The 11,220-nt window shown below is 35.4% G+C and overlaps 1 pseudogene; it reads left to right on the top strand.

Annotated features, from left to right (window-relative positions):
• Positions 1-8,762: 8,762 nt before the first annotated feature.
• On the top strand, positions 8,763-9,343 carry LOC112322621 (protein MEMO1 pseudogene; annotated as a pseudogene).
• The last annotated feature ends 1,877 nt before the right edge of the window (positions 9,344-11,220 follow it).

Raw genomic sequence — 11,220 nt, forward strand, 5'->3', positions numbered from 1 at the left:
AGTTTCATGAAAGTAAAATCCTCTATTTGTTGCAACACATTTGTTATTTGTAAATTGTGGAAGGACATAGCCTAATGATCAGTTTCCTTAATGCTGGTCATGTAAAAATGATAGTGAATAACTATCAAAATAAATAATTGAGCTTTAGAATAACTTAAGACTCTAGGTATTCCAGACAATTGTCAACAGCCTGGATAAATGTGACAAGTGTCCCAACAAAAGCCCATCTGTGAATGCAGGAAAGTTTTTTTTAATCTTTATACCTTTAAGGAAGTCTTTGTCTAGTGAAAAAATTAACAGAACTGAGACTTCAGTGACCATGCGTGACAATGAATGGAGTCTCTAAAATGCTTCTTTAGAAAATTTGCTAAAGGAGTATTCCAGCCCACACATGATATACAGCAACGATAAACCCTGGAAGATGGGCAAATCTTATTTCCAAGGTTATTGCATTATAGCATTCAGATATTCAATTTGGAACAACAATGTGTGAGGCATGTAAAGCAGCAACAAAAATAATAGGGTCCATTCATAAGAAAAACTGTTGAAAGCTAGAGGCAAAGAAAGAATCCTGAAAACAGCAAGAGAGAAACTAATCTTTACATTCAAGGAATCCTCATCAAGACTAACAACTTATTTCAGAAACCATGAAGACCATAAAGCAGTTAGATGACATATTTAAAGTTCTGAAAGAAAAAAAAAAAAGGGTTTTGCCTGGCAGGTGGTCTGAACCATACTCCTTACAGATGAATCTGGGACAATAGGCTTCCCGTACCCAGGACACCCAGCTTCTCATCCCAGAACTCCCCTGACAGCTCCTATAGAACTCCCAAGGTCCCATGAGACTGGACTTTCTTTGGGAAGAGTGGTCATGGCTGAAGCATCTTGGGCCTGATTCTGCCATTCTCTGAGCCACTCTTGACACTCGACACATCCTACCCCATTTTATCCCTGTCTCTCCATTGGGACTCACACCTGCTCCTCCCACAGATCTGAAGTCACACAGCACAACTTGTGGTGTCCAACTGCACCCTGGTAAAACAAAAAAACTCTACCTACCTGGAGCAAAAAGTATTGACAAAGTAAAGTGTCAATTCTTCGAGAAGATGTGATTCAATATTTATCACTTAACAGCAGGGCTTCATAATATCTGATGCAAACATTGATGAAAATAAAGGTAGAGATAGATAGTTCTACAATCATAGTTGGAGATTTTAATACCTCACTTTCAATAATGGATGGAACAACTAGACAGAAGATCAATAAGGAAGCAGAAGACTTTAACAGCTTGACCTAGCAGACATCTATGGAACACTCCACCCAACAACAACAGAATACACACTCATTCTAAGTACACATGGGACATTCTCCAGGATGGCCATATATTAGGCACATGCAACTATCAATAAATTTTAAAATATTGAAAATATTATGCAAAATATTAAATATTATGCAAAGAATCTTCTGTGACTACAATAAAATTAAACTGTATGCTGATAACTAAAGAAAAACTAGAAATGTACAAATGTCTCATAATTAAACAATATACTCAAAGAAAAAAATGCAAGAGAAATTAAGAAAATGCTTCAATACAAAGGAAAACAAATATACAACATGCTCGAACTTTGGGGTGAAGTCAAAGCAGTGCTCAGAGTGAATTTATAACTAGACTGGCTGCACTTAAAAAAGGAAAATCTCAAACCAGTGGCTATCCACCTTTAGGAACTAGAAAAGGAAGAGCAAACTGAAAACAAAGCAAGCAGAAGAAAATAGTAAAGTACAGAGATAAATGAAATATAAAAACAAGTAGAGTGAAAGTTCTTTGAAAAGACCAGTAAAAATAACAAACTAACAAAAAAGAGAAAACATTCAAATTACTGAAGTCAGAAAGTACCAACCTTACAGAAACAAAAAAGAATTAAGACAATACTATGAAAAATTGCACATCATAAATTAGATAACTTAGATGAAATTAACAAATTAATAGAAACAACAAACTACCAGAACTGACTGAAGAAGAAATAGAAAATCTTATGACCTATAATAAGTAAAGAGATTGTCATTAATCAAAAACATGGGAATACCCAGGATCAGATGGCCTCACTGGTGAATTCAACAAAATATTAAAAAATTAAAACCAAACTTTCTTAAACCCTAAAAAACAGAAGAGAAGGAATACCTTTTAACACGTTTTATGAGGTCAGCATTAACCTAATACCAAAGTGAAAAAGATGCTAGAAGAAAAAAAAATTAACACACCAACATCCCTGGTGAATATAGATGCAGAAATCCTCAACAAAATACTAACAAACTGAACCCAGCAGCATATTAAACATATACACTGTTACTAAGTGAAATTTATCCCAAAGTGCAAGGATGGCTCAACATAAGAAAATCAATCAATTCAATACACTATATTAATAGAACAAAGAAGGAAACACACACACACACACAATCATCTCAATTGATGAATAAAAGCATTTGATAAAATTAACACCTTTTCATAATAAAAACATTTAGTAAACTGTAAATAAAGGTAACATTATCAAAATAATAAAGGATATTTATGAAAGTAAAACACAACTAACATTGCACTCAATGATGAAAAACTGAAAACTTTCCTCCTCATATCAGGAACAAGACAGGGATATCTACTTTTGCCACTTATTTCAAAATTTTACTGGGCATTCTGCCAGAATAATTTAGCAAGAAAAATAAATAAAAGACATCCAAATTGTAAAAAAGAAATTTATTCACAGATGACATAATTTTATACATAGAAAATCTCTAAAACCCTCATAAAAGTGATTAGAGCTAATAAATGAATTCAGCAAGGTGCACAGCACAAGATTAACACACAAAAATCCATTGTATTTACATACATTAGCAATGAATAATCTAAGAAAATTAAGAAAACAATTGCATTAAAAATAATGCTTATAAGAACAAAATAGTTCAGTATAACTTTAACTCAGATAGTGAAAAACTTGTACACTAAAAACCAGAAAATATCATCAAAAAATTAAAGAAGTCCTAAATAAATGGAAAGACATTCTTTATTAACAAATCAGACAATATTGTTTTAAGATGATAATATTCCTCAAAGCCACTTGAAGATTCAGTGCAAACCCTCCCTATTAAAATTCCAATAGCCTTTTTTTTTTTTTTTTGCAGAAATGGAAAAACCAATCCTGAAGTTTACATAAATTGACAGGGAACCTAAATAGGCAAAACAATATTGAAAAGTAAGAAAAAATTTCCAGTGCCTATATTTTCTCATTGCAAAACTTACTACAAAGCTACAGTAATCGAAATAATGTGGTATTAGCATAAGGATGTATCATAAATAAAGATATATGTAAAATTATATACATATAGGTCATGGAATAGAATTGAGACTTTATAAATAATTCTATACATCTAATGTATACATCTATACATTTATTGTATAAATAGATCTATACATCTATTGATTTCAACAAGCATGTCAAGACCATTCAATGGAGAATAAGTAGTTTTTCAACAAATCATGTTGGGACAACAGGATATCCACAATGTAAAAGAAGAAAATTGGACCTATCTTACACCAGATACAAAAGTTAACTCAAAATGATTTGAAGACCTAAATGTAAGATCTAAAACTATGAAACTCTTTGAAGAAAGGTAGGAGTGAATCTTCATGACCTTGGAGTTGGCAATGATTTCTTACATACAGTATCAAAAGTATAAGCAAGGAAAAAAGCAAATAAATTGGGCTTCATCAAAATTAAAAAACTTTTGTGCATGACAGGACACAAGAAAGGAAAAAGAAACCCATAGAATCAGAGGAAATATTTGTAAATTATATGCAGGCATTCCTTGTTTATTGTGCTTTGCTTTATTGAGCTTCCCAAATACTGCATCTTCATCAACCTTGAGGCAAGACCTTCTACTAGCAAAAAGATTATGACTTGCTGAAGGCTCAGATGACGGTTAACCTTTTTTAGGAATTAAGTACTTTTAAATTAAGGTATGTATATTGTTTTTTTGGACACAATGCTATTGTACATTTAATGGACTACACTATAGTGTAAACATAACTTTTATATGCACTGAGAAACCAAAAAATCATGTGACTCACTTTATTGTTATACTCCCTTTATTGCAGTGGTCTGGAACCAAACCCACAATATCTCCAAGGTATACCTATATATGATAAGGTCTAGGATCCAGAATATATAAAGAATTCATATAACTCAACAACTAAATGACAAAACAACCCAATTCAAAATGAATGAAGGATGGGAAGACATTTGTTCAAAGAAGATACACAAATGGGCACTAAGCACATGATAAGATGCTTAACATCAGTAGTCATTCGGGAAATGCAAATCAAACTACAATTCAAAACCAATTCACAGCTCCTAGTATGGCTATAATTAAACAAAATAAAATATAACAAGTGTTTCCAAGATTATAAAGAAATTGAAGCCCTCATACACTGCTGGTGGGAGTGTAATATGAAGCAACTCTTTCTTAATAAGTTAACCGAAGACTTACTCTACGACCTAACAACTTTACCCTTAGGTATATACCCAAAAGACTTGAAAACAGGTGTTCACACAGAAGCTTGTACATGAATGTTTGTAACAGCACCATTTGAAATACAACCAAAATAAAACAAAAGTCCATGAGTTGATGAATGAACAAATAAAATATGATATACAGTGGAATATTATTCATTTATAAGAAGTATGAGTAATGACTACTGATAAACACTACAGCATTGAAGAACCTAGAAAACATGATAACTGATGAAGTCAGACAGAAAAAAAGAAACATGCTATATGATACCAATAAAATATCCAGAATAGACAAATCCATAGAGAACAGAAGGCAGATTAGGGATTTCCTAGGTTACAGGGTAACTACTTAAAGGGTATTTGTCTCCTTTTGGGGTGATGGAAATGTCTAGAACCAGATAGTTTTTATGTTTGCATAACATTGTGAATGTACCAAAAGCCCCTGAACTGTACACTTCCAAGTGGTTAAAATGGTGAATTTTAGGTTATGTGACTTTAAACACAATAAAATCAGTATCATTCAAATGGTTATTTATAGACATTGTCTGTCTACATGTCACTGTGTCTGAAAGTGAATAACTATTCAAATGCACAGAAAGCAACTTACTTTAAATGATCATCATTTTTATTACTTATTAATATTCAGTTGCAAAGTCTTGGAAGCTGGAGTCAGTGCATTAATCTCTTTGTAATTTTCACAGTGCCACTTCCAACATCTTATGTATAATAGTCCTTAAAGTAAAATGTCTCATGAAGGAGAGGAGCTCCAAAGATGTATCAAAGCCCCACAGTGCACAATAATAAGTAACATGACCACCCTCTAATAACTTTTATTTCTTGAGCAACTACTTTGAGCCATACACATTCATCATTTCTAATCTTTACAATTTTGCAAGGTGTGTACGACCTGGTACCACATACGTCAACGAATGGTAGCTGTTCAGTTAATACCAAGAGTTAAAGTTAGAATATCATAGATGATGATCCAAATGTACCTTGCATATTTTATTTTTAAGTTAAATTTACTAGGGTGACATTAGTTAGTAAGATTATATAGTACATTTCTATGATACGTGACCTGTATATTGTGGGCCCATCACCTAAAACCAAATCAAATCATCTTCTGTCACCATATATTTGGCCCCTTTTACATTTTACCACCTATGTGCAAAAATTCATTCTAAATGGATCAAAGACCTAAATACAAGATCTGAAACAACAAGTTACACAGAAGAAAACATAGGCACTAAACTTAAAGACCATTGTCTTAGAGAAGATTTTATGAATTTGAATATTTTATTTTAATTAAAAACATATAAACATATATTTACTGCTCAATCTTTTCATCAGGGACTTTCTTTTCTCAGTGGTTCACTAATTTTTTTAATACATTTCATTTGTAAAGCTTAACCCACAATTTTGAGTTTTAGTTTCTTTGATTAGAAGGAAGAGCTAGAGATGATTGTGAAATCGTTAGAGCTCAGATTCCTTTCATATTTTTGTCCCCTCTCCTAACCAGTAACTTACAGTTCTCTTATTGATATTTTACTCAGCAGCAACATTTTCAGTCACTTTTTTATATTATCTTTCCAACACATTCAACTTGGGTTTCATGGAGAAAACAGTGTTATTTTTTAAAATTTTAGTAATTATTTTGTTTATTAATTTTTCTTTTTAAAAAATCAGCTTTGAAATTATTTCTATAACTACAACAGGTCTGTTTGACTCCAACACCCATACTCTTTCCACTGCATGTCTCAGAAAGTTAAAGAACAGAGCACAAGGCACTCCTGGAAAGGCTGTAGGAAATGGTAACAGTTCTGCCCAGGTTACTCAGAGAAACAGCAAAATGAGAAAGCAGTTTCCAGAACAAGATATGTGTCTTTCTGGATTTCTTACAAATCGTTAGATGGGTCAGCTGAAGGTAAGAGATTTTACATTCTCTTCCTTAAATTTACATATTGTCAGAAGAACTTTGGGCTTCCAGAGTTCTGATTACTTTTAAATTATTTTTAGTACCACCATTCTTTCTAACATTTCGGTGTTCTTCAAGTGAATTACAAGTGAAAAGTAAGCTTATTGGCTCTGTGTTGTCTAAAATATATTCAGAAACCAGGCACAAGTGAACAATTGGGCACACAGTACAGTGGTGATAATGCCTACATCATTTCCTAGGAGAATGGTTACTCCACAAACAGAAAGTAGTGTTTTTTTTTTTCTTTTTAAAATCAGGCTGCTCATTTAAATTCATATTCACAGCTTTATTATGCTGAAAATTGCGCATGACCTGTTTGGATCTTTGGCTCAATAATCACTTTGATGTTTTATTTATTGATTCAGAAAAGGACTTGCCTTTCAAGTTCGTTATCTCTCATTTCAATGGAATTTTTCAAAGTATATAGAAACTAGCTCCATAGTACAGTCTACTCAGTTTGAAACTGGCACAAGATTCTGAAGCATTATTGGTGCCCTGGGTGTTTCCTGCCATTTAGTTTCAAGCTAATAAGGAAATGCAGAGGTTGGCTAGAGTTTGCAGTGAATACTGCAGCTAACATTTGTGCTGGAACACACTCAAAGAAGATTCTTTGAGAATGCATTTTATTGTACCAGGGACTTTGTTTTCTTGGCTATTGAAATTATTTATATTTGGAAGTCAGAGCTATTTCTCATCTTTGACCAATTCTTTTTTGAAGACTCAACTTCCATATTTATGCAATCCATCTGTGACATCATTCAGTTGTTTCCATGGGGGGGAATATATATATATTTATATTCTAGGAAGACACAATATAAAATGTAATTTTTTTAAAAACGTCTGTTAAAGTCCTTTGCCCATTGTTTAAATCAAGGCTTTTCAGAGGTTTTGTTTGTTTCTATTGAGTTTAAGAGTTTCTTATATATCTGCTAAATATTAACCCTTCATTAGATGTGGCTTGCAATATGTTCTTCCACTCCATAGGTAGCTTTTTCACACTATTAATTGTTCCCTTTGCTGTGCAGAAGCTTTTTTGTTTTAATATAGTCCCAGTTGTTTAGTTTTGCTCTTGTTGCCTTTGCTTTTGGAATCTTATCCAAGACATCATTGCCAAGACTAATGTCATGAAGCTTTTCCCTATGTTTTTTTTGGTAGGAGTTTTACAGTTCTAGGTCTTCATGTATACACCTTTAATCCATTTTGATTTGACTTTTGTGTATAGTTTAAAGGTCAAATTTTATTCGTTTTTATCTGGATATCCTGTTTTCCCAACACCATTAGTTGAAGAGACTATCCTTATGCATTTCGGCACCCTTGTCAGAGGATAGGTGATCATATAAGTGTGGGTTTATTTCTGGACTCTTTACTCTGTTCCACGTGTCTGCCTTTATGCTAGGCTGTTTTACTGGTCTATAACATACTATTTTAATTACTTTGGCTTTGCAATATGTTTTGAAATCAGAAAGTATCATGCCTCCAGCTTTTTTCTTCTTTCTCAAGTTAGCTTTAGTTATCTGGGGTCCTTTGTGGTTCCACACACATTTTAAGATTGTTTTTTTCTCTTTCTGCAAAACATGCCATTGAAATTTTGATAGGAATTGCATTGAATCTGTGCATCTCTCTGTGTCATATGGACATCTTAACAATATTAATTCTTCTAATCCACAAACATGGGATCTCCTTGCATTAATTTGTGTCTGCTTTAGTTTCTTTTGTCAGTGTTTTGTACTTTTCAGTGCACAAGATTTTCACCTTCTTAGTTTATTCCTAGTGTGAAACGTCAACCTATAAATTGGAGAAAATATTTGCAAACCCTATACCTGACAAGGAGTTAAATATTAAAAAATATATAAAGAACTTCTAAAACTCAGTAACAAAAAATAATAATAATCTTATTTTAAAATGGGCAGGAGTCCCGCAGTGGGTGGGGAGAGGAGCAGGAACAGAGTCAAGGGGGTGGGGTCACTGGTGTTGGCTCCTCCGGGCCACTGGATGGGGAGGGGGCTGTGGAAGCAGCTCCCTGGAACCTGCCCAGGCTGGGAAACAGCGGCAAGCCCGGGGCAGGGCCAGAGCTTCAGTGAAGCTCCCATGGTCCCCATCTTCTGTTGGTCACCAGAGTTTGTGGTAATTGTTGCTGCTGCCACTGGCTCTTCCTCTTCCAGAGGTGTCTCCTCAGCTGTAGTGGCCACACCCTTTCACCTTTGGAGAGTGATACAGGCACCGAGATGTGCACCTGTGTGGTCTGCCACTGGGAAGCCAGTCACCAGTTGCTGGTACACAGCCTCAGGACTGCAGGGCTTTCACAAGTACAGTCTCCAAAAATTTCTGCTACAGTCATTGTTGCACCCCATGCAGGAGGTACACACTGTGGGTCTTGTGCTGTTCAAGCTTACAAACAAGTGGATCCATCTACTACCTGCAGAATTTTCTCCCTTGGGCCTTCGCATCTGGATATGCACTTACAATGTGGATATATAGAGACCACCAACTTATGAGCTTGTATTGAAGGAAAGATTTATGGAGAACTATGGAAGACAGGAATGTTTGAACACAAATCTTTGCAAACACAGCATTGAAATGCATTTGCCTTACATACAACTAAAGCCATGGAAAGGTCAAAGATTCTGTTACAGTTACTATGATAAATTTCAGGGGGAGATTTACAGATCCATCAAATATCTGTAAGTATTGGATATGAGTATCATAGAATGACCCTACATCTTTTAACATTTACTTTAAAAAATACTGTAATACTATATGTGGAAGACATCCCATGGGGTTACTAAATGCTATCATGGAGTTCTAGAAGAATGAACAGGACTTTTTTCTTTTTGAGTTATGCCAGGCAAGCCAGTTTAAAAACTGGCAAGACAGTTCAGTGGGTTTTGCAGCTGTGTAATGGAGCAAATAGGCCTGTCTACGTGGCACCTTGGTGAATGCCTAATAATTAATGCTGGAAGAAACAGGTCTTTATTTATAACATTCCAGCCTTGGGGAGAGGGGCTCAGAACACATGCTCAGAGCTCTCCTTTCCCTCAAGACCCAGGACTTCTCTTATTCCCCAAAAGGCTATAAGCCAAAACCAAACCAAATAGTTCCCCCTTTCCTTATCTTAAGCTGGCTGCGCAAACAGTTCTCCAGTCTCTCTGGAAGGTACCAAAGTCACCATCCTCATGCAGCAGCTCTCTTCTTCAGGATTTGGGGTATGTTGTCATTAGCCTCTGTGTACTAGTCCAGGAAATCATGTGCCGTGTTACACCGGATCATGGAGAAGTACAGGAGAGGCACAAGTCCAAGTGTCCAGGTAAAGTCCGAGTCTGCAAGGGAGCAGGTAAGCGTCTTGCAAGGCAGGATCCTTGATGGCTTTGGAGTCAGCTAGAGCGGGCACGATCAGAGCAGCAGCATGCCATTCTTTCCCTTACTAGGCCGTGGCAGACCGGCTCCTACAGCCCAAGTGGCTCTTATCTCACTACTGGCAGCATGGCAGAATCTCCCTCACTACAAGCTACATCCTGGCTCTTCCTCCTCACTCGTCTTCACATGGCTTTTCACCCCTAGTTTACATCCTGACCTGGAGCCTCCTGTGTGACCTCATCTCCAACTTCTTCCACAATGAGTACATTTTCTAATTTTCCTGTATTGTCTATACTTATTCAGCTGCCATCACCAGCCAGGGAAAGAGTGACTCAGTGATCCAGAGGGACCACACCCCTGGCTACATCACAAGTCAGGATATATCCTGAAAGTCATGCCCACCTTGCCCTGAGGTGGTAGCACAGCTATTAAACTAGCTAACAAAATGTGGAAAAAGTCAGGAAAACTATAATAGCATAATCGATAAAATATAATTTAAAAAAACTTGTCATTGTAATGCAAAGTACTTTAATCCTATCATCTGTTCCCCACATCCCCCAAACCATGGGCTGTGGGGGTCTTCTCTCATTTTTCTGGGCACTCCTTTCCCTGTACCCCATTACAGCTAGAGTACTCATGGTGCTCTGAGGCACTGAATTCTCAAGGATGCCACCTGCACATACTTATACTCTGTTCCAGGTCCCAGCCTAGCTCTCACCAAGATACTGGTGATACTGGTTTGAGGGAATTCTGAAACCTTAAACTTATAGAACTTTCTTCTCTTCTACTAGGTGCAGCCCTTCCTTAATTTCAGCTCATTAAAAAACTTTTATAGTTTAGGGCAGTAGAAGGAAGGTTGGCATCAAATATTTTGATTAAAAATAAAATAACGGTAATGTAAAGGCCCAGTTGTGGCAGACAGTTTTTTGAAAGTGACTTGTAAAGCATTTACCATAGCCTAAATTTGTACCCTTTGCAGACTTGTGCACATACGTTCTGCTATAGTTTTGCAAATTGTACACAAACAAAAAAGTTGGAATCTTTTTATAAAATAATTGCATTTATAAATGATCTAGAATAAAATCTCCAGTTATAGTTATTACTACCTGTTATATAATAGATATCTTCATTTTAGTTGCTAATAAAGGGCTATACAACTCAAAAAAATGGGCAAAGATAAAAAGAATTGACACCATGACTAAGTAGGGTTTATTTTAGTTGTGCAAGACTGGTTCAACATTTAAAAGTCAATTAATGTAATCTGTAACACATCAATAGGCTAAAAAAGAAAAATTACATGATCATATCAATTGACGCAGAAAAAGCATT

Source organism: Desmodus rotundus, chromosome 10, assembly GCF_022682495.2.
Source record: "Desmodus rotundus isolate HL8 chromosome 10, HLdesRot8A.1, whole genome shotgun sequence".
NCBI lineage: Eukaryota > Metazoa > Chordata > Mammalia > Chiroptera > Phyllostomidae > Desmodus > Desmodus rotundus.